Source organism: Rhinopithecus roxellana, chromosome 21, assembly GCF_007565055.1.
Source record: "Rhinopithecus roxellana isolate Shanxi Qingling chromosome 21, ASM756505v1, whole genome shotgun sequence".
NCBI classification, from domain to species: Eukaryota; Metazoa; Chordata; class Mammalia; order Primates; family Cercopithecidae; genus Rhinopithecus; species Rhinopithecus roxellana.
In genome coordinates this window covers 6,804,862-6,829,155 of record NC_044569.1, presented here as the reverse complement: position 1 = coordinate 6,829,155, position 24,294 = coordinate 6,804,862, and the positions used below count along the sequence as shown (strand labels likewise).

The window sequence follows — 24,294 nt, the reverse complement described above, 5'->3', positions numbered from 1 at the left end:
AGATGGCAGGAGGCGGGAGACACCTGATAGGGAGGAGAATAAAAACAGGAATATGGAGAAGGAAGGGAAGACTAGAACACAGTCCCCAAGACAATCCAATCCAATGAGTAAATAAGAACATTGGCCCTGGGGTTCCTAATCTCTAACCCTTGGTTTCCTCACCTGAAAAGGGGATGTAATAATAGTACTAATTTCACAGAGTATTTGAGAAACTTAAGTTAGCTAGTATATAGGAAGTTAGCACCTACTTGGTAAGGGATTAATAAGTGTAAACTGTTTATTGCTGTGTTAATTTGGGGGAAATGCCACTCGATTTAAAATAGGACTAAAGATGGCTGGAAATTGTTAAACATGCTTTCCTTACCACCTAAAATTTGGGTGCTCAAGGAACTGTTCTTATTTTCATTGTTTATATTAAGTGCTCTTTGAGATACAGGTATCAGAGCCCCGACTTAAAATGAGAATAGGTGACACGGGTTATGTTTTCTTGCCTGTAACTGAGAAGTGAGGGAGGGTGAGGGCGTCCTGCTGGAGGGCACGGAGGCAGATGGGGACGCCATGAGGAGTCACCCTCCTCTCTCCATCCCTGCTCCCCTCTGCACACGTGACCCATTCTTCCCTCTTACACACAGGCTGTTGCATGTGGCAGCAAACTTGGTCATGAGTGCGCCTGGCTTTCTGGCAGCTGAGGAGAGAAGCTTCCTACCAGATAGGTGGAGAAACTGGCAGAGGTTCGATCTTGATGCTAATGGTGGTGCAGCAACGTTGTCGGAGAGGAGGGAAGATGGAAGCCACAGAGGTTGATAGATAGGGTGGAAGAGGGAGGGCGAGAGGAGAATGGACAGGCAGAGCTGGGTTCATTTATGAAGGAGCAATGGCTGCTTTACTTATTGAGGAGGAAACATGCTATCTGGAAGGCGCTTAAAGGCTGGTTTGTCACCCTGGACACACGTGGTAGACACTGGGACTTGTTCTGCGGCTAAATGCCATTTAGTCCAAGATTTGTTTACTGTCTCTGGACTCTGCCTTCCTCCACTCTGCATTTCAATTCTGTTGACTGGACACTGGATCTACAAAGGACAGTTTTTGAAAGTGAAGAATCACAATTCATTATTTCTAACGACTTCATCTAAGATTTGAAAGGAAAAAGTCCCTTCCAGGTATTTCAGTTGGCCCTCCGTATCTATGAGTTCTGCACCTACAAATTCAACTGACCTCTGATCAAAATTATTTGAAAAAGCATATTTGAAAAAATGCAACAATAAAAACAAGACAAATGTAAAAACAGTACAATATAACAACTATTTACATAGCATATATATTACTAGGTATAATTAATCTACAGATGATTTGAAGTATGAAGGGATGCAAAGTTATATGCAAATTCTGCACTGTTTTATATCAGGGATGTGAACACTTGCAGATTTTGGGGTCCACAGGGGTCCTGGAATTAATTCCCTGTAATACTGAGAGATGACTGGGCATCCATTCTCCATGCTATATATTTTCCTTTTAATTATTGTTGCTGTTTCGGTTTTCCTGAAAAAATATAACATGTTTTCAGCTTCTCTATATTATAAATCTCATTTAAAAAGTGTTGAATCCAGGAAGTCTGCCAGCTACTTTTGTTTTCTCTACTTCTTTCCCCGTGTTGGACTGCTTTGGCGAAAGTGAATAATATTACCTTACCATGTGAAGTATGGTTAATGGCTTTAAAAGAATTCCCCAGCAACTGAATAATGGGCTGCCAGAAATATTCTTGGTGCCAAAGGATCTGGACATGTCTGTTCCATTTATTGTGTGTTTCTTGTTTCATGACTAAGTGTTCACAAAAGACATAAAAATCCAAACCTCTAGGGTATGTGGAGTTTGAGGGCAGAAACCATATTTTAATATATCTAATCTCATATAATATGCTCATAATATATCTTAATCTAGCATATTAAGATGGTTAGGAAAATATCAATAGCAAAAAAATGATGAGCTTGTGGTGTGTCAGATACTAAAATTATTAATTAGGTTGATGTCTGGTGAATAGAAAGAAAGCATTCTGCCACTGCTGTTGTGCCTGGTTGGGTGGCCTAATGTTTATTCTCAGGAGTACAGTGGCTTGCACCGAAACCTTTTGACTTGTCCTGCCTGTTTGAATATGGTTACATTTCTCAGAAATAGGAAGGTGGGGCTTATTTTTAAATTAAAACTCCCTGTTAAAAAAGCCTGACAATGTGGTATAGCAAAATCATTTAAATTAAATTTACCTAGGCTGGGCGCGGTGGCTCAAGCCTGTAATCCCAGCACTTTGCGAGGCCGAGACAGGCGGGTCACGAGGTCACAAGATCAAGACCCTCCTGGCTAACATGGTGAAACCCCGTCTCTACTAAAAAATACAAAAAACTAGCCGGGCGAGGTGGCGGGCGCCTGTAGTCCCAGCTACTCCGGAGGCTGAGGCAGGAGAATGGTGGGAACCCGGGAGGCGGAGCTTGCAGTGAGCTGAGATCTGGCCACTGCACTCCAGCCTGGGCGACAGAGTGAGACTCCGTCTCAAAAAAAAAAAAAAAAATTACATTTACCTGAATAATAAATTGAACCTATTAAGAAAAAAATTGAACCTACTAAAAATAAAAAATAGGAATAATACTGAAAATGTCTGAGAAAACAATGGAAATGCAGAAAAATGTAAAAGGTGCTTTGTTTCTTCCATGAAGCAAGAGAAGTCAAGACGAGCAGCCTCTCAACCTCCTCACCGTCCAATCCTTCCCTCGCTCCGGGGACCCTCCACACTTGGCCTTCACTTGGCCATCTGGTTCTCACTTTGGTAGGAGACTCATCTCTCCCACCTCGTAGTCCAGGCAGGCAGTTGCCGTTGGCCTTGAACACACTGTGGCTTCCACAGGTTATGTATTCTCTGCCAGTCTCTTAACTGCTAGGATTTCAGGGGCAGAATAATTGTCTGAGAATTACACATCGTACACATGTATCAAAATATCACACTGTTCCCATAAATATGTGCAATTATTATGTGTCAATTAAAAAAACAATATTTTTTAAAAGAATTCCTGAGAAAGGGATTCTTAATTGTTTTGCATGTGATTCACAGGACCGAAGACATTCACGTGGGACCCACTCCCCTGGGCCGGGGACCAGGAGAAATTCCTGGACTGGTTATAGCTGAAAGTCTGTGTTGTTTTTTTTCCCTCCTACTCAGCAAAATATATTGGAAGTCAGCCGGAGAAGAGTGACTTCATCTAAGACTATAAGCCTGAATCTGCTTTAAATTGTGTGTGTGTATCTAATCCACATCTGAAATTTAGTCCTTTATTATTTATGAAAATTATTTAAAACACTCCATCATGACCAACTAGTATGAACCCAGGTCCTCTGGCCAAAGCCCATGATCATGATCTCCTGGGACTAGTTCAGTCCTTAGAGAAGGCCAGAGAATTGGCCCTGGGGCCTCCTACTCCTCTTGAGGAAGCCTAATGTCTAGGAGACACTGAGTGGCCCTCCGAAGATGAAGGCTTTGAGGCAGAGTTCTCAAGCTCCGTACGAGTTTATTTTGACTTTAGGAAAAGAAGCCAGGTAGCTTTTCAGCTGCCTTTTAGCTGGGAACTCACTGCTGAACCCACCATTTCCTGTTTACAGAAGTAACTCTAACAGAAAGGCAGAAATTATCAATAACTATCTGCTGTGATTATCAAGCAGCTAGGGCACAACACAATTTATGAATTTAGGGCTCAGTGGGTATTTACCTGCAATAGTTACTGAAGTCAAAATATGTTTATTATTGACTAAGCATCAGGAAAATGTAAAAAAATGCCACGGGTTAGCACAAATCCTTAATTTTGGTAAATGTAGAATTTTTATTAAAACAGTTTTTCCTAAAAATGAGCACCTTTTCCTTATATCATGTACTCAGAAAATTATTATATGCTTGTGACGTAGGGAAGAATTATTACATAGAAAAATTGTATAATATCTTTTTTATACCCAGCTGTCCTTCTCTTATGGATTTGGATATACCGTTTTTTATTTGTATCCGTTGAAATAGCTTTTTTGTGTTCTTCTGATTTAACATGTTTAGCTTACAAATAGAAAAAGAAAATGTGAATTCTGTGCTTCAACACTGGTGAGATAAAGGCATGGTGGGTGATGTTTTAGAACTTCAGAGTGTCACCTGGCTTTCCAGATTGCTCCACACAATTACAAGTTGAATTTTAGAATGTACAGCTGCGTAATTATGTTTAACAGAAGAGTTCCACCATATTTTTCTGAGCAGGACACGCTTAGATTTTTAGAGAATTGTTGGAGTGGCCTAATGCTTTACCAGAGGGGTTGGCATAGAGAGTTCTGTCACATGCAGATTTTGTTGTTTAGTTTTTTCAAGATGGAGTTTTGCTCTTGTCGCCCAGGCTGGAGTGTAATGGCACGATCTTGATTCACTGCAAACTCTGCCTCCAGGTTCAAGCGATTCTCCTGCCTCAGTCTCCCGAGTAGCTGGGATTACAGGCGCCCACCACCATGCCCATGTATTTTTAGTCGAGACAGGGTTTTGCCATGTTGGCCAGGCGGGTCTCGAACTCCTGACCTCAGGTGATCTGCCTGTGTCGGCCTCCCAGAGTGCTGGGGTTACAGACGTTAGCCATTGCGGCCGGCCACGTTGCAGGTTATATGCACTTAAATCCCTATGTGGACTCAACTTCTGTAAATGCAAACTTTTTATTAAATTTTCTGTACTCTACAAAGGCCATCTGGGACTGGAGGTGGGGAGTAATGCATTTGAAGAAAAACCAGTCATCCTACCTAAACATAAAACCAAATATCTAGCATGTGTGGAAAAGCCAGACAAAACTATCTGAGTCCTTGATGTGCACTGATTATCTTTCTCCCTTCCATTACAGGCTCAACATGGGAAAAGACATTTCGGCAGATCGGCTTTGAAAGGTGAGCGAGGGCTAGCATGTCTCCATTGAAAGGTGAGCGAGGGTTAGCATGTCTCCATTGAAAGGTGAGCGAGGGCTAGCATGTCTCCATTGTAGTTCCTCTTGTTCCAATTTCTTCTAAGGAATTTACTGATTATAAATCAACAGTCCTGTCACCACCCTTTTGGTAACTGTATGACATTGATCAAGTCATCATTTTGCCCCTCCGAGCCTTAGTGTCTTTGTAGAGCATTACTTTATAAAGCCTTGCCTGCACACAGAGTGGAAATAAAGATGGAATGGCGCAATGGATGGGAAAGCGCCTCTTGAACTGTGAAACAGTACACAAGGTAAGTTACGGAATTAGAGAATCCCAGGAAATGGTTGACTCTCCCCTAGCTTCATCACCTCATATGTCATAATCAATCCTACAGTTTTAGAAAAGTTTATATTTGTGTTGATATCCTCCCAATTATTAAAATTGTTAGATCTTTTTAGCCTTACGTGAAAATCTAAGATGATGTTTTTCTTAGCTAAAAGTATCTCTACACCAGCATCTCCCCAAAAGAAATGAAAATAGACTCATTATCACATCAGTCAATGCAGTTTCTTTTTTCTTTTCTTTTCTTTTCTTTTCTTTTCTTTTCTTTTCTTTTCTTTTTCTTTTTTTAAAATTTTTTTGAGACAGGATCTTTCTCTGTCGCCCAGGTTGGAGTGCACTGGCATGATCTCAGCTCACTGCAACCTCTCCCTCCCGGGTTCAAGTGATTCTCTTGCCTCAGCCTCCCAAGTAGCTGGGGTCTCAGGCGCCCACCACCATATCTGGCTAATTTTTGTATTTTTAGTAGAGACGGGGTTTCACTATGTTGGCCAGGCTGGTCTTGCACTCCTGACCTCAGGTGATCCATCCACCTTGGCCTCCCAAAGTGCTGGGGTTACAGGCGTCAGCCCCTGTGCCTGGCTGGTCAATGCAATTTCTAAACCACCTGCCTTGGAATGAATGGCAGCATTTTGCCCAGCTTTCTACCAGTGGCATTTAGCATCTTATCTCAAACTTTCAATGGAAATATAGCTATTAAAAGAAAAAAGTCCTTTTAATTTTATTTTATTCTCACAGTAGGTTTTGACTAGTTCTTTTTATGATAGTGAAAATGTTTTTTTCTCTGTATTGATCAAGCTGACAGAGCACTTAAAGCATATAAAGGAAATAATAAAATACTCGAAAATGCATTATTTATCCTGAACCAATCGAGAATAGCACATCACCAGACCCACTGTGGTAGCACTTTCTTTGCCATTTGTTACTTGATTCAAGGATGATTTATTTCTCTACCTACACTTCCAGTCACATCAGCACCATCGCTGTTTACTATCTCAGTAAGTGCTCATAATTCTTAAGGTATTGGGGGAAGTTGATTTGGGATGATCAGATCCCACAGGCCAATTTAAAGAATGGAAAGTCATGCACAGCTTCAGTTCCACGTGAAACCTTTTTCCAAAGCATCTTTCCCTTGATCCTTCTTTCATATTATGAAACATCTCAAACATACACAAAAATAGAGATAATAGCATAAAAAGGTCACCCATGCACTCCCCAGCTCCAATAAGTCTTTGCCATGCTTACGTTATTTATTTTGGCAGAAGCATTTTAAAGAAGATCTCAGATACCACGTCATTTCATCCCTGCATAGGTCAGCATGCATCTCTGAAACAAATGGGCCGTTTCTTCCAGAATCCTAGTGCCATCATCATACCTAATACAAATAAGTCGTTAGCATTATTTAATACCTAGTCAATATCTACATTTCCTGATCATCTCAAAAATGTCATTTGTATTGGTGGCACCAGCGTGCCATGGAAGCCCAGACATTCCATCTCATTATCACATCTCTTAAGCTCTTAAGCTCCTTTGTTTAGATCAGTGCCCCCCAAGCCCCTCCAGCGTCCTTTCATTTTTCTTCACATCATTGACTTCTGAAGAAACCAGATCAGTTGTCTTACAGAATATTACTTTCTGGATTTGTCTGTTTGCAGTGTTGTTTGTTATTCTAATCCCCTATTTCATGTAAATTCAAATTGTTTCACCTTCAGCCTTTGGGAACATACATATGTTGACTTCTCGTGCTTTTGACACAGACCCATCACGCTACAGTTTTCGTGTTTCCTGCACAGTTAGATGGGCCAAGCTCATCCCCTGTTTCTCAACCTTTCCTCCCAGCAGCCACAGACAGTGGGTATAGCAGTATTTCACTAAAATTTTATTTACAACAACAGGCAGCAGGCAGGATTTGGCTGCTGTCATTTGTTGACCTCCACTGTAGACTTTGGTCATCGCCTGGCAGGTAAAAACTCCTGAAGAAATTACATAGGCTATCCGTACGGTCAGCCACGCAGCCACCCGCATAGTTCCAGGTTTGCCTGGTTCCAAAGACTGAGCTTTTATCACCATAGCACATGGCATTCTTGCATATGTTTATTTTTGAGCCTATAGTTTCAGGCATTACTTTTCAGTACTTACAGTATGGGTCCATTGAGGGTCTTTGGTGATCACTCTGGTTTTTAGATGTCTTAGCTTGTCATCCTGTGTTTTCCCGTGTCGTCTCGTGTTTTCTCATTTAAGGGCTGACAGTATCCTGTGCATTGGAACAAGCACCTTAAAATATATAGGACAGATAGTGATCTTTGAAGTTCTTGTATATTTACAGGTTGTGAAGACTAAGTGTCAGCAGTACTGTTATTTTATCACTTGTCTTTTTTCTTCTCAAGTTTAACCTGTTCTTTCTCTTAACGGGAAATTCCAATTATATCTTAAATACAGCTATCTGGTTCTTTAGAGCAATCGTAAAAGCTATTGATCCTTTCATCACTAAGTCCTTCTTTGAAGTTCATCCATCAACCTGGTTGCCAGCAGATTATTTTAAAGGGATCACATCTAAAGGAAAAGAAGTAACTGAGTCAGCTAAAACTGCAAAGCTTTTTCTCCAAGAATAAAAAAAGCAAAGACGCTTTCTGTTGTACATTATGTAACTGAAGGGAAGACCTAGAGGACCTGCCCTGCCTACCCTCCTTGCAGTAACACTAGATGGGATAGTGGTGGACCTCCCCTGAGATGTTGTTCAGTCATCTCTCTGGAAGCTATGTGATTATATGCATTGTCTCATAATAAATACACATTGTCACAGTTTCTGTGGCTGTACTCATGATAATATGTCATTTTCACCTTGCAAACAATCACATTTTCCCTCTGTGGGGCTCTTAGTTTATTGTAGGACTTCATTACAGAAGTGTGTGGTAATAGAGAAAAATGTTGTAATGTAGGTTGGTGTATATTCTCAGTCACCTCCCGCTCCTAGTGCTACATTATTGATATCTACATGACAAAAGCAGACTCAAAATTTTTTTATTATAGAAAAAAAGAATCTGTGCCTAACATATTTTGATTTCGATCAGCTCACCTTTCTGTGCAGATTTTCTAAGCTTATGATACAAGTATTTCCAAATCACAGTCATTTATTACTCTAAGATAGGGTGATGCCAGGGGTCCTGGCTTTGTAAATTCATGGACACCCTGCCTGTGCTAATCATGTGTAATCAGCGAGGGTGGCTTTGAAACTAACAAGCTGTGGAGCTAAAATGGCCCAAATTCTTGGTGGCTTAATACAACAAGTGTTTCTTTCTCACTCCTGCAAAATCTGATGAGAACAGACGACTCTGTGGGGCAGCTCACCTCCATGGGGTGTGTCATTGGTAGGCTGCAGTCGCACGGTGCTTTCATCTCAACATGATGCTTGAGACAAATACATCTTCTTCTTCTTCTTCTTTTTTTTTTTTTTTTTTGGAGACAGAGTCTCCATCTTGTTGCCCAGACTGGAGTGCAGTGGCGTGATCTCAGCTCTCTGCAACCTCTGCTTCCCAGGTTCAAGCAATTCTCCTGCCTCAGTCTCTCAAGTAGCTGGGATTACATGCACCCGCCACCACGCCCAGCTAATTTTTGTATTTTTAGTAGAAACGGGGTTTCACCATGTTGGCCAGGCTAGTGTTGAACTCCTGACCTCAGGTGATCCACCTACCTCAGTCTCCCAAATTGCAGGGATTACAGGCTTGAACCACCATGCTCAGACCATCTTTCTTAATTCAGTGATTAACCCTTTTCTGATGGTGGCTTTCTGAAATATGGGCTTCTAAATTCTTTAATTCTTTCAGATAATGCACAAATATTTCCGGGAAGTGTAGCAGCCTATTCTGAAATTATAAAATTTCATAGTTTACGTAGGCATTGAAAGAGGGCTTGGACAATTTCAGACTGGATTTTAAATGTTCCTTCTGGGAGTGCCATTTGTCGCTACATCTCACGGTACTCAGGCACCACACTGCCACGGACTCAGGAAGGCAACAAAAGATGGGATATAAGAAAGTTCTTGGGCCGGGCATGGTAGCTCACGCCTGTAATCCCAGCACTTTGCAAGGCCTAGGCGGGAGGATTGCCTGAGCTCAGGAGTTGGAGAGCAGCCTGGGCAACATGGTGAATCCTCGTGTCTACTAAAATACTAAAAATTAGCTGGGCTTGACAGTGTGTGCCTGTAGTCCCAACTACTCAGGAGGCTGAGGCAGGAGAATTGTTTGAACCCAGGAGGCGGAGGTTGCAGTGAGCCCAGATCACACCACTGCACTCCAGCCTGGGTGACAGAGCAAGACTCTGTCTCAAAAAAAAAAAAAAGAAAGAAAAGAAAAGGAAGTTCTTATAATGCCTATCATAGTGATCTCTGAGTGAGTTCTGAACACAGTTTTCTCTATCCAAGGCTGTGCTTTTTGTCTGGAAAAAAATATGTCAGCAAGTAAATAGGCTTGAGTATATTAACTTGCCAGCAGAAATAAAAGTTTTTGCTTGCTGGGAGATCAAATTGCTGTCTATTTAAAAATAACAATATTTTACTGATCTCTTGCCCGTTTTTAATTAAAAAGCAAAGAAGATATTCCCAGTCAATCTGTGTAATCAGAACATTACTCCAGATTACCTTATGATTAACATGATTGTATGTTATTTTACTTGATGCTCTACTTGGATAATGGAACGAAATATCTTGCTCCTTCAAAGAACATTTTAAAATAGAAATCACCCTGAAAATAGCCTTCTGCAATGAGACAACAAATATTCCTAGTTTTTTTTTTTCCTTCATTGTAGACACAATTCAAAAGATCTAGCTCTGTCTTTTGGGGTGACCACAGCCCTCCATAGCTCTGCCTGTCAGCAAGCCCCTTCCCCAGCATCTATGTCATAAAGAAATTTCCAGCCACCTCCCAAGTTTTAGATATTATTGCTCAGTAAAACCTGTCCTCATGGCTCACTCCCAAGAGCACGACCTCTTCTCATAATTCTTTTCACATTCTTGAGCATGTGAGGAGGAGACTGTCTTAATACCCTGGTGTCGTGGGCACTGCCTGATATATACTAGCTAATCTGATGTTTGTGGGATAAATTAATGACTTCTTAATAGGGAAATTGGAGAGTGCTTATAAAAAAGTGGTCTTAGGAAAAAGCCAAGAGAGAAAGGACCCACTGTCTTTTTGTCATTATGTTGCAGGAGCTTCTGAAAGTGCCATTTGTCGCTACATCTTACGGTACTCAGGCACCCCACTGCCATGGGCTCAGGAGGCAGCTCACTCCTGAGAGTAGAGGGAAGAGAAATGTGGTCCACCTTGTAAGGTTTTTTTTTTTTTTTTTTTTTTTTTTTGAGACAGAATTTCGCTCTTCTTGCCCAGGATGGAGTGCAATGGCACGATCTCAGCTCACTGCAACCTCTGCTTCCTGGGTTCAAGCGATTCTCCTGCCTCAGCCTCCTGAGTAGCTGGGATTACAGGCATGCGCCACCACGCCTGGCTAATTTTGTATTTTTAGTAGAGACAGGGTTTCTCCATGTTGGTCAGGCTGGTCTCGAACTCCCAACCTCAGGTGATCCGCCTACCTCGGCCTCCCAGAGTGCTAGGATTATAGGCATGAGCCTCCATGCCCTGCCAAGTTTGTAAGTTTATAAGCCTGCAGAACCTTGCATGGAGAGGTACATAGTACCTTTGTCTTAATTCAATGATTAACCCTGTTCTGATGTTAGACTTCTGAAAGAGGGGCTTCGAAATTCTTTAATTCTTTCAGACTGTATGTGCACAAATATTCCTGAAAAGTTTAGCAACCTATTTTGAAATTACAGTGTAAAATTTTGTCAAAGTAGTTTACAATCCGGGAAATGACTGGGAAAAATGATAATTTTTTTTTTTTTTTTCTGAGACGGAGTCTCGCTCTGTCGCCCAGGCTGGAATATCGTGGCTCGATCTCAGCTCACTGTAAGCTCTGCCTCCCGGGTTCACGCCATTCTCCTGCCTCAGCCTCACGAGTAGCTGGGACTACAGGCGCCCGCCACCACGCCCAGCTAGTTTTTTTGTATTTTTAGTAGAGACGGGGTTTCACCATGTTAGCCAGGATGGTCTCGATATCCTGACCTCGTGATCTGCCCGCCTCGGCCTCCCAAAGTGCAAGGATTATAGACGTGAGCCACCTGCGCCTGGCTGATGTTTTTTTTGTTTGTTTTTTAAGTTGTTATTTAAGATTAAGACCAAAATATTAATTTACTGTCTTATTTGAACATTTTTAAGCCTATGCTTCCTGCCCACCCCTAGGCTATATTTGGAGTTTTCAAGGAAACATCTCAGGAATGGAACTGTGATTAATCAAATACTTATACTATGCTGGCCTCTGTGTTCGCACTTTGCTTTGGGACTTATTGAATTCCCACAACTTCCAGAGTCCGATTCTACTGAGTTATGCTGGGCGAACAACCGCGTGTCTCAGTGACTTACAAGACCGGAGGGTGATTTCTTGCTCATATTAAATGTCAGCTGCAGAGGCTGTGGATGGACTGTGGCTCTTCCCCAGTGCCTGCTCCATCCTGGGGTCCAGGCTAAAACAGAGCCCTCATTTGGTACATGGCTTTCTTGTGGCTGAAGAAGAAATGCCTTGGCCATGCCAGACAGTGGCTCTTGAAGCATTTGCTTGATGTGAAGTATGCCACCTCTGCCTACTTCCAAGTGCTAAGCCCAAGGCCTATGGGCACGGAAGCACACTCCTCTCACAGGGTTCCACTCTAAGCCGCACATCACACATAGGGATATAGAACATCCTAAGAAAGGAGAGTGACTGGGGGAAGTACTACACGATCCACACAGTAGACCTTTCCCGTCTTACAAATGAGCAAAGTAAAATCATAGAAGTTAAGTATTTTACCAAGATCGCACAGCTAGTTGTGGCAAAAGCAAGAGGTAACTCAGTTTTATGGACTCTACCTTCCATTCATTCATAATCTACCATGCTGGCTTTAATACTACATGTCCGTAAGGGTTTGTTGAGCACACATTATGACAACAGTGCTGGGTGCTAGGGATGATGGGAAGAAATGGTCCTGGTCCTAGAGTTGATACCATTTATATTTTATGTTTATACGTATCTCCTCTATAGTGCAAACATAACGTACATAACTAAATGGTATCATGTAACTCACTTTATTATATTTTGTTTACACATATCTCCTATATTTTGTATTTTGTGAGTTACATGCTACCATTTAGTTCAATCACTTGAAAATGTTTTTGGAGCAGCTGCTATGTACCAGGTGCTATTCTAATGATATCTATATTACAGAAGTGGAAGGAGGGGTAGGTCAATGTGTGGGGTTGAGGCGAGGCCTGGCTGCATAGTTGGGGGACAGGGATGGGGATTATATGTGAAAGCTTAACTTCAGGGGACACCTGGGCAGAATTTTGAAGAATGACTTCATTGGCGCTCATCCATCTGAACTGTCAGGGATGAAGTGCAAAGCTACACATGATGAGACATGAAATCTGGGTATGGAGTGGAAATATGTCAGAAGTGCCTTATAGGCAAATGCCAAGAAGTTTGAATCTTTTTTTTTTTTTTTTTTTTTTTTTTTGAGACGGAGTCTCACTCTGTCACCCAGGCTGGAGTGCAGTGGCGCAATCTTGGCTCACTGCAAGCTCCGCCTCCTTTCGGGTTCAGGCCATTCTCCTGTCTCAGCCTCCCGGGTAGCTGGAACTACAGGCACGCTCCACTACGCCCAGCTAATTTTTGTATTTTTAGTAGAGACAGGGTTTCCCCGTGTTGGCCAGGATGGTCTCCATCTCTTGACCTCATGATCCGCACATCTTGGCCTCCCAAAGTGCTGCGATTACAGGCATGAGCCACTGTGCCTGGCCTTGAATCTTATTCAGTGGTATTGGGGAGCCATTGAAGGGTGTAAACCCCAGAGAAGGTAAGCTTAGATGTGCTTCTAGAAATGTCACTCAAGCAGCAATATAGACAAGATGAGCCAGGAGTTCAGCTAAGAACCTGCTGCAGTAGTTCAGGAGAGTGGTTATGTCTCAACCAAGACAGGGACAGTGTGAGTGTGACATGCAGATGTATGCCAAACGTATTTTAGGTAAGTAGAATTCGAAGTTACAACTTGGTGAATGATTGGCTGTCAGCGTATGGGAGAGGAAGGATTCTGGAATGAGCACAGCCCATAGATTGGTGCCACCGTATAGCTGCTGCCTCCCCACCTCGTGCCTGCAGGTCCCTCTTCTCTGTCTGAGGGTTTTCTCCAGCCTCTTGGAAGCTTGCTGTTTCCACACATGGGGCAGCCTGGAAGGGCTGGGGATAAAAGCCCTGTTGCCCATCAGTGAGCAACAGAAGTAGTGGACAGATGCTCTAGCTCCCTGTTCAATTCCTTGGACAATTCAAGGCACATTGCATAGGGTTCTGCAGAAGCTTCCTGGAAACTCTCTATAGCAGACCCACTAGCAATGCATTCTTTCTTGTCTTCTGTCTCTTCTCCATCCCTTCCTTTCGGATTTTCCCGGATGACTTCCCAAATAGACCACCTGCACCCAAGCCCTCCGTTCAGGATCTGTACTTTGGAAAACGTGAACCATTATTTCAGTGGTAAACTCTTCTTAACTGATACGAAACTAAACAACTGGGATTCGAATTTTATCTTTGGCTCAGATTTATTCTATTAAGGTACAAAATGACACTAATATTCTTCATACTATTACTTTAATTACCAGTGATACACCTTTAGGTGTGTAAGCCATGTCCATGGCTCATACATTTTTGGGAGGAGGGGTATTGTGTCATAGATCCCTAGAGAAGCTGATGAAAACCATGGGCACGTAAACAGAAAATTTTACATTCAGTGTCAGGGAATTCCAAGAAGCTCAGAAACACGCTCTCAGTTTATCTCAGTTGAAAAGCCCTGTTTTGGGTGGCAGTTATCACTGTATTTCTTTCTCAGATGACAAAATCTACACATGTTCCTTCATGCCCTCTATCAGTCCCTCTATCAGTTCCTCTATCAGTCCCTCTGTCAGTTCCTCTATCAGTTCCTCTGTCAGTTCCTCTATCAGTTCCTCTGTCAGTTCCTCTATCAGTTCCTCGGAAGTGAAGGGGTGGCCTGTCCCTCCGCACCTGTGGGTGTTTCTCGTTAGGTGGAACGAGAGACTTGAGAAAAGAAAGAAGACACAGAGACAAAGTATAGAAAAAGAAAAGCAGGCCCCAGGGGACCGGCGCTCAGCTTACAGAGGACCCACACTGCCACCGGTCTCTGAATTCCCTTAGTATTTATTGATAATTATCTTTACCATCTTAAAGAAAAGGAAGTAGCAGGATAATAGGATCATTATAGGTAGAAAATTAGCAGTAAGACATGGATAAAGATCTCTGTGACATGAATAAGTTCATAAGACATGGATAAAGATCTCTGTGACATGAATAAGTTCAAAGGAAAATGCTGTGCTCCATAAACCTTTTAGCAGCATTGCTCCAGACTATCACATGGGGAGAAACCTTGGACAATGCCTAGCTTTCCTAGGCAGAGGTCCCTGTGACCTTTGGCCGTGTACGTGTCCCTGGGTAGTTGAGATTAAGAGAATGGTGATGACTTTTTAACCAGCAAGCTGCCTTTAGGTACTTGTTTAACAAAGCACACCCTGCACAGCCCAGAATCCTTTAAACCTTAAGTCACCACAGCACATGTCTCTTGCAAGGACAAGGTTGGGGGTAGGGTCACAGACTAACAGCATCTCAAATACAGAACAAAATGGAGTCTCTTATGTCTACTTCTTTCTATATAGACACAGTAACAGGCTGATCTCTCTTTCTTTTCCCCACATGGAAGCAGATGGGCAATGAGTTAACCTTCGGTCACAGCATTTCTGCAATTTGAGAGCGTCAGATACCCTAGAGCAGCGGTCCCCAAACTTTGTGGGACCAGGGACTGGTTTTCTGGAAGACAGTTTTTCCACGGATGGGGGTAGGGGTAGGGGTAGCGATGGTTTCAGGGAAACTGGTCCACCTCAGATCATCAGGCATTAGCTTCTCATAAGGAGTATGCAACCTAGATCCCTCGCATGTGCAGTTCACAACAGGGTTCTCACTCCTGTGAGAATCCGCTGCTGCTGCTACTGCTCTGACAGGAGGTGGAGCTTGCCTGCCACTCACCTCTTGCTGTGTGACCCATCTCCTGACAGGCCTTGGACTAGGACCAGTACCAGGACCAGTCCAAGGCCCAGGGATTGGGACCCTACCCTAGAGAGAGCCTCTCTCTCTCCCTCTTTTTTTTTTTTTTTTTTGCATATGATGACACTGAGACACAGAGAAATTAAGCAAAAGAGCTGGAAATGTGATTTTTATGAAGATAGAGTCAAAATCCAGATCTGACTTTGATAGATTCAATCAGATGGTGTCATATTACTAATGAATTTATTTTGCCCCCATTTGATAAGGATGTTATCAATAATAATAGTAATCATATTCTACTGAGCACCCTAGGGCATATTATGTATTCATCATTTTTATTAAACTCCACAGTGCTCTGAAGTGGCTGGCGGCACTGCACTAGTTTATGGGCATAGAAACCAAGGCTCAGAGTACTTCACAGTGTGACCACCTGCCTCAGAAGAAATAAACAGCAGATTTGAACTCAGAACACCACCATCCAACCTGCTTTCTTGCTTTAGATCACAGTGTCCGTTTTCAGAAATAACTCTACTGTCCCTTACTCTTAGTGCCACCTGCAATGTGTGTGTGTGTGTGTGTGTGTGTGTGTGTGTGTGTGTGTGTGAATAGAAGTAGGTGATTGACCTTCCCTGCTTCACACCCTGTTACAGCTCATGCACAGGCCAGAATCCTGGTATCAACCATTAGAAAGCCCAGAGAGAAAATCCTGAGGCTCAAAGAAGGGCCCCTCATGGTGGAAGTATTTGCAGCAATTCTATCCTATATTCCTTATACAAAATAAAGTGAACACCTGGAGCCCTTTTGCCTTGAGGCAAAATTGGAAAGCACCGGAGAATCAGACGGGATGGATTCTTCCTCAGCCCACCACCATCCTTCGGCATTTGCTGAGCTTTTATTAAAGTCACAGAATTCAGTTCTTTCAGATATGAGTAGTGTGAACATACTAAAATATTCTCTGGCACTAACAAAATGTGTTTGTTTTTAATAAATCTTTTTTCTATTCTTTCATTTGAAAAACATTGTTGCATAAATAATTGAGCATAGTACTAAATGCTAATGTGGTTTTCTATGATATAATTAGCATGGGTCCAGGGAACTCTGAATCTTTGCTAGTGGCTGACTGGGGCACTGGATTAAAAGGATTTTAGGCAAAAATGAAGACTGTGGTTAGGTAGGAGAGATACTGCGCGTGTGTGCAGGCAGAAATAGGAGCACATCTGTCCCTATTTTCCATTTTGGATAAGAGTTTTCCAGGGTGATTTTCCTGTCCCCAGCCTAGTGTGTGTGTGGTTGATGTTTGGTGCCAAAATGCAAACATCAACGGTTTGCAAGGACACGGTGACTAGTGGTCACAATGGTCACCTTACGCACTGATAGAGAAAACTGGCATGCCGAGACAAAGACAGACTGAAGGGTTAATCTTTCATCTGGGTAAAGTACTGACTGACCGACATACCTCGAACGTAACCAGAATTCTGACTTAGATTTTGTTCAAACCCATTGTCATGAGATAGCTGCATTTCATCATAAGGTAGGAGACAGAGGTCTCTTTCAATCTTGCTATAAACACTTGAGTGCCTGTAACTCCCACACAACGAGAAAAGTTAGCTTCGGAAAGAAGCTTTAACATGTATGTGATGCTATATGATCATCGTAACTAAACTTTCCCTATGCGGTTGATCGATTTCCATATTTGCTCTGATCTGCCAAGGTATTTTGTGTGTACTTGAAACACAGATTAAAAGCCACGAATTAATATATGTACGTGTGAATGTGTGGATTTAGGTGCTTATGTGTAAGTTTGGGGGGGTGTGTGTGTGTGTAACAAAAGTGATTTATATTTTTAGGCTGTTGAGAGCTTTACCCAGGACTTCCGACATATAAACTAATTAGCTTTACCTTCCTTTATTCAAGCATAATGACATAATCTAGTAAGTGTTTGATGAAAATACCTATTTTTCTTCTAAAAAATATGCAATCTGTCACAAAAACTTCTTTCTTTCAAAGTAGGGCTGGAAGAAAATATTCTGTGATTTGTAATCTCCATCTTCATAAATTGGATCATTATGAGTAATATAAACAGTCTTCAAGTTAATGAATGACAACAGTGAGATTCTACAGAAAACAGTGCATTCTTGAACTAAAAAACTGAATTCCCAGGTGATTACCTTGGCACCTTGTTCTAGAAAAATTAGAGATGTTAGCATGAACATTGTAGATTTCATGAGGGGCATGAACAGATGAATTATGTATCACTGGAAACAGTTTCTTCCTGGTTCTTCATTTTCCTGATCTACCTCTACACACATACATACACACACACACACACACACACACACACACACACCTTCGTAAGTTTATACAGAATATTTGAAGTAGTGAACAACTACAGGATTGTCCCAGGATTGTACGACTTCCATAGCTTAGTAGTTTCATTCCCAGGTCAGTGGAGAGTCCAAGAGGTTGAGTAACTTCTTGACACCTGAATGAAGGCAGTTAGGTCTTTGTGACTCTAGAGCCCATGCTTCCCTTTGCCAGTCTCTGCAGACCTCAGTGGGGTCTTATTATGTGTCAAGTGCAATCCCGTTGCGTGAATGTGAAGCTGCCTAAATATCACGTTGTGTTGTCTGCCTCTCTGCCTTTCTTGACTTCAGTCGATTGCATCCTTCATTGCTTAGGGACCCAGGGAAACTTTGTTCAGGCAGGACTCCCAGTCTTCATATGTTTGCTTAATCCTTTTCTTTCAACCCCATCTTTGCATTGCTGAGCCCCCACCCCACTCCTTGGCATTGCTCCTGCACCACGCTGATTTGCATCTCTGACAGAAACGCCTTCCCGTGGCTGAAAGATTGGTGTTCACTCCTCCTTTCTACAGACTTTTGCTATCTTACTCAGACATAGGCTCACCTTCCCTTCCCTGTGAAGGTAATGGCCCTTCCCCGATCTTGAGCCTCATTCCAATATTTACTTACCTCATTCTTCCTAGATAGGAAAACAAAATTATTTTTACTAAAACACAGCTATAATCCAATTTTTCACCTATTTACTGAATTAATTTTTAGCTCCCCGACTTAATATCCAGGATGTCCCCTCCTCACATTTTCAGCCAAATTATCTCTTACTACTTCCTTCTGCACACGTTTTAACTTTCCTCATGGTTGCAGTCTGACTTCATCCCACACTTTCTTTCTCCTATTTCTATCTGGAATGCACTTTGCTCCATGCCTTATTGTCAGAATCTTGTCATCTTGTAGACATCTTCTTATATCAGCTCACCTCTGAAACCTTTCTGATGTCTTTCTCTCCTGATTTCATCTAAATACAATATTTTACTAAAACTCTCTGTCTAAATATGTACAGAGTTTCTCTTAGGTAAAACTTTTACCTCATAGATCACATCCATGCAAGGGTGGCTGTATTCATGACCTTGTGCTTAGCACAATACCATAATGCAAAGAAGATATAAAATAAACATTTGTTGCACTGAATTTAGTAGACAGTTTGTAAGCCAGGATTTTATGTCAGTATTTTTTGTCTGCATAAGAAGGACTTGAGGAGTTCGCACCAGCCTACCTCAGTATCATTTGATAGCAGACAAAGTCTTTGAAGACAGAGTATTTTATTAAGATGGAGCAAGCATTTCCTGTAAAAGAGGAAGAGTACTTTAGAAATATTTAAATTATTGTATTACATAAAAGACTTATTGCCCTTAATTCAGCAGGGATATATTAAATAGTTACAATTTGTTAGTTACAGATTAGATTTTCCTTTCACCTTGAGTGTACACTTTTAGAAGTTATATGTGCATTTTAAAATGTTTAAATGTATTAGTCTGTTCTCATGCTGCTGATAAAGACATACCTGAGACTGGGTAATTTATAAAGAGAGGGTTAATGGACTCACAGTTCTACGTGGCTGGGGAGGCCCCGCACTCATGGTGGAAGGTGAAAGGCAGGTCTTACATGGCGGCAGGCAAGAGAGAATGAGAGCCAAGTGAAAGGAGAAACCCCTTATCAAACCATCAGGTTTTGGCCAGGTGCGGTGGCTCATGCCTGTAATCCCAGCACTTTGGGAGGCTGAGGCGAGTGGATCACCTGAAGTCAGGAGTTCGAGATCAGCCTGACTATCATGGTGAAATCCCATCTCTACTAAAAATACAAAGAAATTAGCCAGGTGTGGTGTTGGGCACCTGTAATCCCAGCTACTCAGGAGGCTGAGGCAGGAGAATCGCTTGAACCTGGCAGGTGGAGGTTGCAGTGAGCCGAGGTTGTACCACTGCACTCCAGCCTGAACGACAGAGCGAGGCTCCATCTCAGAAAAAAAAAAAATAATAATAATTATATATATATATATCAGATCTCCTGAGACTTACTACCATGCGAACCATATGGAGGAAACCAACCCCAGGATTCAATTATCCCTCACTGGGTCCCTCCCACAACACTGTTGGCAGTGTGGCTATCAGAGTAGGCAGTGATGTTTAGCATTTTTACTTTTTCATTCAGGAGTCAGGATTTGGGGACACTGCATCATTCTATCGCTGTAGTGAATTAGGAGTGACTCACCTTATGTGGGGGGTGGTGAGAGACTTTTTTTCAGCAGAGACTAGGTGGAAGGCCATGGCAGAGAAGCAAATAATCCTGCATAGCACACCTCACCTCCAACTCTTTTTGGCACAGGAGGTGGTGAGCAGAACTGAACCAACAGGAACCTACTTCTCAGACATGAGGAGGAGGCCGGTGGTGCTGGACCTCACACAGCAAGGAGGCCTCACATACGGCTTCCAGTGACTTCTCCTAGATACTGTTTATTGACCTGCTTGCCATAAACAGAGAGAAAATTGTTTTCACTCGGCCATCATGAGAAATGTTTGGGTTTGAAAACTTCTCTGCACTCTACTCCGACCAGTTAAATATGTTTATTTAGAAATCCACACAGATAATCGAATTCCATATTGGACTGAGTGTAATTTCAGTGAATTTGCTGGTGTTTTTTTATTAGAACACTAATGGATGGAGACTGCAGGGCAGGGAGGATGAAGACACCTGTCCTTAGAAATCTGAAACCCAATGCTCAGGCCTCGCCCCACATTGTCAGATGGTGACCAGCACCTTCCAGAAAACAGGAGTTTCATTTTTTGAAGAAAAACAGTGGTAGGTAATATGAAGGCTGGTCTGTTTGACTCGTTCGCTATTACTAGGACCCAGGGTCTGAAGGGTTAGTGTTTGCTCCCAGTCCTCAGGAATGCTACTGTGTGTTCTGAGTCATCTGCACGTTGCCCTGAGTTACTTTTCTTTCTTCTTTTTTTTTTTTTTTTTTTTTTTTTTTTGAGATGAAATTTCGCTCTTTTTGCCCAGGCTGGAGTGCAGTGGCATGATCTTGGCTCACTGCAACCTTTGCCTCCCGGGTTCAAGAGATTCTCTTGCCTCAGCCTCCCAAGTAGCTAGGATTACAGGCACATGCCACCACAGCCGAGTAATTTTTTGTATTTTTAATAAAGACAGGGTTTCACCACGTTGGCCAGGCTGATCTCGAACGCCTGACCTCCCATGATCTGCCCACCTCAGCCTCTCAAAGTGTTGGGATTAAAGGCGTGAGTCACCACGCCTGACCCTGAGGTACTTTTAAAGAGAGACAGAAACAACAACATCAGCAACCATTACACCTGTTGCTGGTAGAGATGAAATTTGCAGGTCAGAGGGAGCACTCCATTCCCCGGATGTTAAACTGAGGTTCACTCTAAGGCAAATCCTGAGTGAGACACCCCCACAATCACCAACCCCACATGGCACTGCTACTGCTGCACAGGTACCCCAACAAACGGCACCATTCCCTGGCACTCTGTTCTAGCTGGGGGCTCTGGTGTGGTCACTGAGCAACCTCATGAGGTCATTGACTTTCTTTTTTGGCTTCCTTTACTTTTTTGAGGCGGAGTCTTGCTCTGTTGCCCAGGTTGGAGTGCTGTGGCTTGATCTCAGCTCACTGCAACCTCTGCCTCCTGAGTTCAAGTGATTCTCCTGCCTCAGCCTCCAGAGTAGCTGTTATTACAGGTGCACACCAACATGCCCAGCTCATTTTTGTATTTTTAGTAGAAATGGTGTTTCACCATGTTGGCCAGGCTGGTCTTGAACTCCTGACCTCAAGTGATCCACCCATCTCAGCCTCCCAAAATGCTGGGATTACAGGCGTGAGCCACTGCGCCCAGCCGTGAGGCCGTTAACTTTCTTTTTTTTTTTTTTTTTTTTTTTTTTTTTTTTTTTTTTTTTTTTTTTTTTTGAGGCGGAGTCTCGCTCTGTCGCCCGGACTGGAGTGCGGTGGCCAGATCTCAGCTCACTGCAAGCTCCGCCTCCCGGGTTTACGCCATTCTCCTGCCTCAGCCTCCCGAGTAGCTGGGACTACAGGCGCCCGCCACCTCGCCCAGCTAGTTTTTTTGTATTTTTAGTAGAGACGGGGTTTCACCGTGTTAGCCAGGATGGTCTCGATCTCCTGACCTCGTGATTCGCCCGTCTCGGCCTCCCAAAGTGCTGGGATTACAGGCTTGAGCCACCGCGCCCGGCCGAGGCCGTTAACTTTCTACCAAACAACGTGGTGGGAGCCAGAAGCCAGTGGCATCTAAGTGCCTGGAGGACACATGTTGTCTCTGGGCAAATGACAGCCCTCTGAGGCTTCAGGGGGAAGAATGCCCATGCAGGAGCACGGGTGAATTCTTCTCCATCACAGACTCTTACCTCAGGAAAGAGAGGGAGGGATTGTGGGATCTGCAAACATCTGACAGCCCTCTGAGGCTTCAGGGGGAAGAATGCCCATGCAGGAGCGCGGGCAAATTCTTCTCCATTACAGACTCTTACCTCAGGAAAGAGAGGGAGGGGTTGTGGGATCTGCAAACATCTAACATCAAAATGTTAGTGGTGGCAGGTATCCCGAGTTACTGGCAGCGAATCTATACGGATCTGCAGCACCTTCAATTCTTGCCTCCTGAGATGAAAGAATTTGACTGAGGGTACAAGGCAGAAAAAGAGGCCAAGGCAAGATTTAGAACAAGAGTGAACATTTATTCAAAAGCGTTAGAGCAGGAATGAAAAGAAAGTAAATTACTCTTGGAAGGGGCCAAGTGGCCATCTTGGAGGACAAGGGTGTGGTTTGAGCTGTTGACTTGGGGTTTTATACGCTGACATACTTCCGGAGTCTTGTGCCCCTTCTCCCCTGATTCTTCTTCCCTTGGGGTGTGCTGCCCACACGCTCAGCGGCCTGCCAGCACTTGGGAGGGGGCATGCGCAGTGCCTTCACTGGAGTTGTTAGCAAGATCACTTGAGGCGTGCTTCCCTTTACCTGCGGAATGTCCCTGGAAGGTCATACTTTGCCATGTTGCCTTTTTTTGTTTTTGAGACGGAGTTTTGCTCTTATTGCCCAGGCTGGAGTGCAGTGGCGTGATCTCGGCTCACTGGCACCTCTGCCTCCTGAGTTCAAGCGATTTTCCTGCCACAGCCTCCCGAGTAGTTGGGATTACAGGTGTCCACCACCACGCCTGGCTAATTTTTTTGTATTTTTAGTAGAGACGGGGTTTCTCCATGTTGGCCAGGCTGGTCTCAACTCCTGACCTCAGGTGATCCGCCACTGGCCTCGGCCTCCCACAGTGCTGGGATTACAAGCGTGAGTCACCACACTTGGCCCATTTTGCCTCTTAATGCGCATGCTTGAGCCGGTTCACCCAACTCCAGGGATTTTATCAGGAAGCCGCTGATGATCAGTTTCAGGTGTTTTTCTGTCTGTATGGACACGGCCTTTCCCTGCTGCTGGCTGCGACCAATTATTAATTTAGAGAGACAATAACCACCTGACCATCACCTGATGCTCACCTGACTTTCATGGTAGGGGGTGGGGGCAACCCTCTCCTGCCTCACTCATGCCTGACTAGCTACCTAATGTAACAGAAACACCTGGGTATCAGGAGGAAGCTGCAAGGTCATCACAGTGCCTAGCATTGAGTAGATGCCCAAAGAATATTGAACAGATGTGCTTGGGACATTGAATACTAAAAGAGGAAATTCACTACAGTATACACAGCTGTTACTGAACATTTGGTCCCACCAAATGTATCGACTGTAATAAATGATGATTTCTTACACCATTCCACTTAAAAACGTTGTTAAAAACGTACCTTATAGTCAACATTGAGATGAGCATGAATGATGAAGTAGGTAAGAAGAAGAAGAAGAAATGGTCTCATCCTGAACTGCTCACCCATCTGAAATAGATGCCCCAAAGCTCACTGTTGATACGGACAGCATTTGCTTGAATTACCAAGGAACCCATGCAGAGAGACCCTTGCATCTGGACTGGAAGGGAGATAATTACTGTGGGAAGCTGGATTCATCTTGATGAATCAAAGAGGAGTCAGTATTTGCCCAGAGAAGGGAAGAGTCTACAAAGGACAGGGACAGCAGTGAGGTTGGGGTGGGTGTGACCTGCCTGTGCATTGCTGAGGAATCTGACCCGGCTGGAGCACAAGGCTTGCGTCATACAAATAAGATAGAAATACACACTGTTCAAATGTGTAGGCTACAAATCTCAATGGCCACAGCTCACTCTGGGAGCGTTTATTTTATTTTTTAATTTATAAAAATAACAAATCTTTGTTTAGGAGAACGTCTCATTAACCTAGCCATAATTCCATAAATCATTGATTTTGTAATAGGTCTTGAACTACTAAAACATAATTTCCCAGAATTTTAAGCAAAGGGATTCGCAATAGAAACAGTTTCCTCTGAATCCAGCATTGTTAATTTTATCCTGGCCATAAATTTTCTATTAGGG

General features: G+C 43.1%; 1 protein-coding gene across 1 annotated transcript in view; it reads left to right on the top strand.

Moving 5' to 3' along the window:
• The window catches only part of LOC104670260 (piezo-type mechanosensitive ion channel component 2), a 188,021-nt gene that overhangs the window by 65,623 nt on the left and 98,104 nt on the right, over positions 1–24,294 (top strand). Inside the window, exon 2 of the mRNA XM_030926181.1 lies at positions 4,899–4,941. The gene's annotated coding sequence lies outside the window, so the exon portion shown is untranslated. The remainder of the gene's footprint in view (positions 1–4,898; positions 4,942–24,294) is intronic.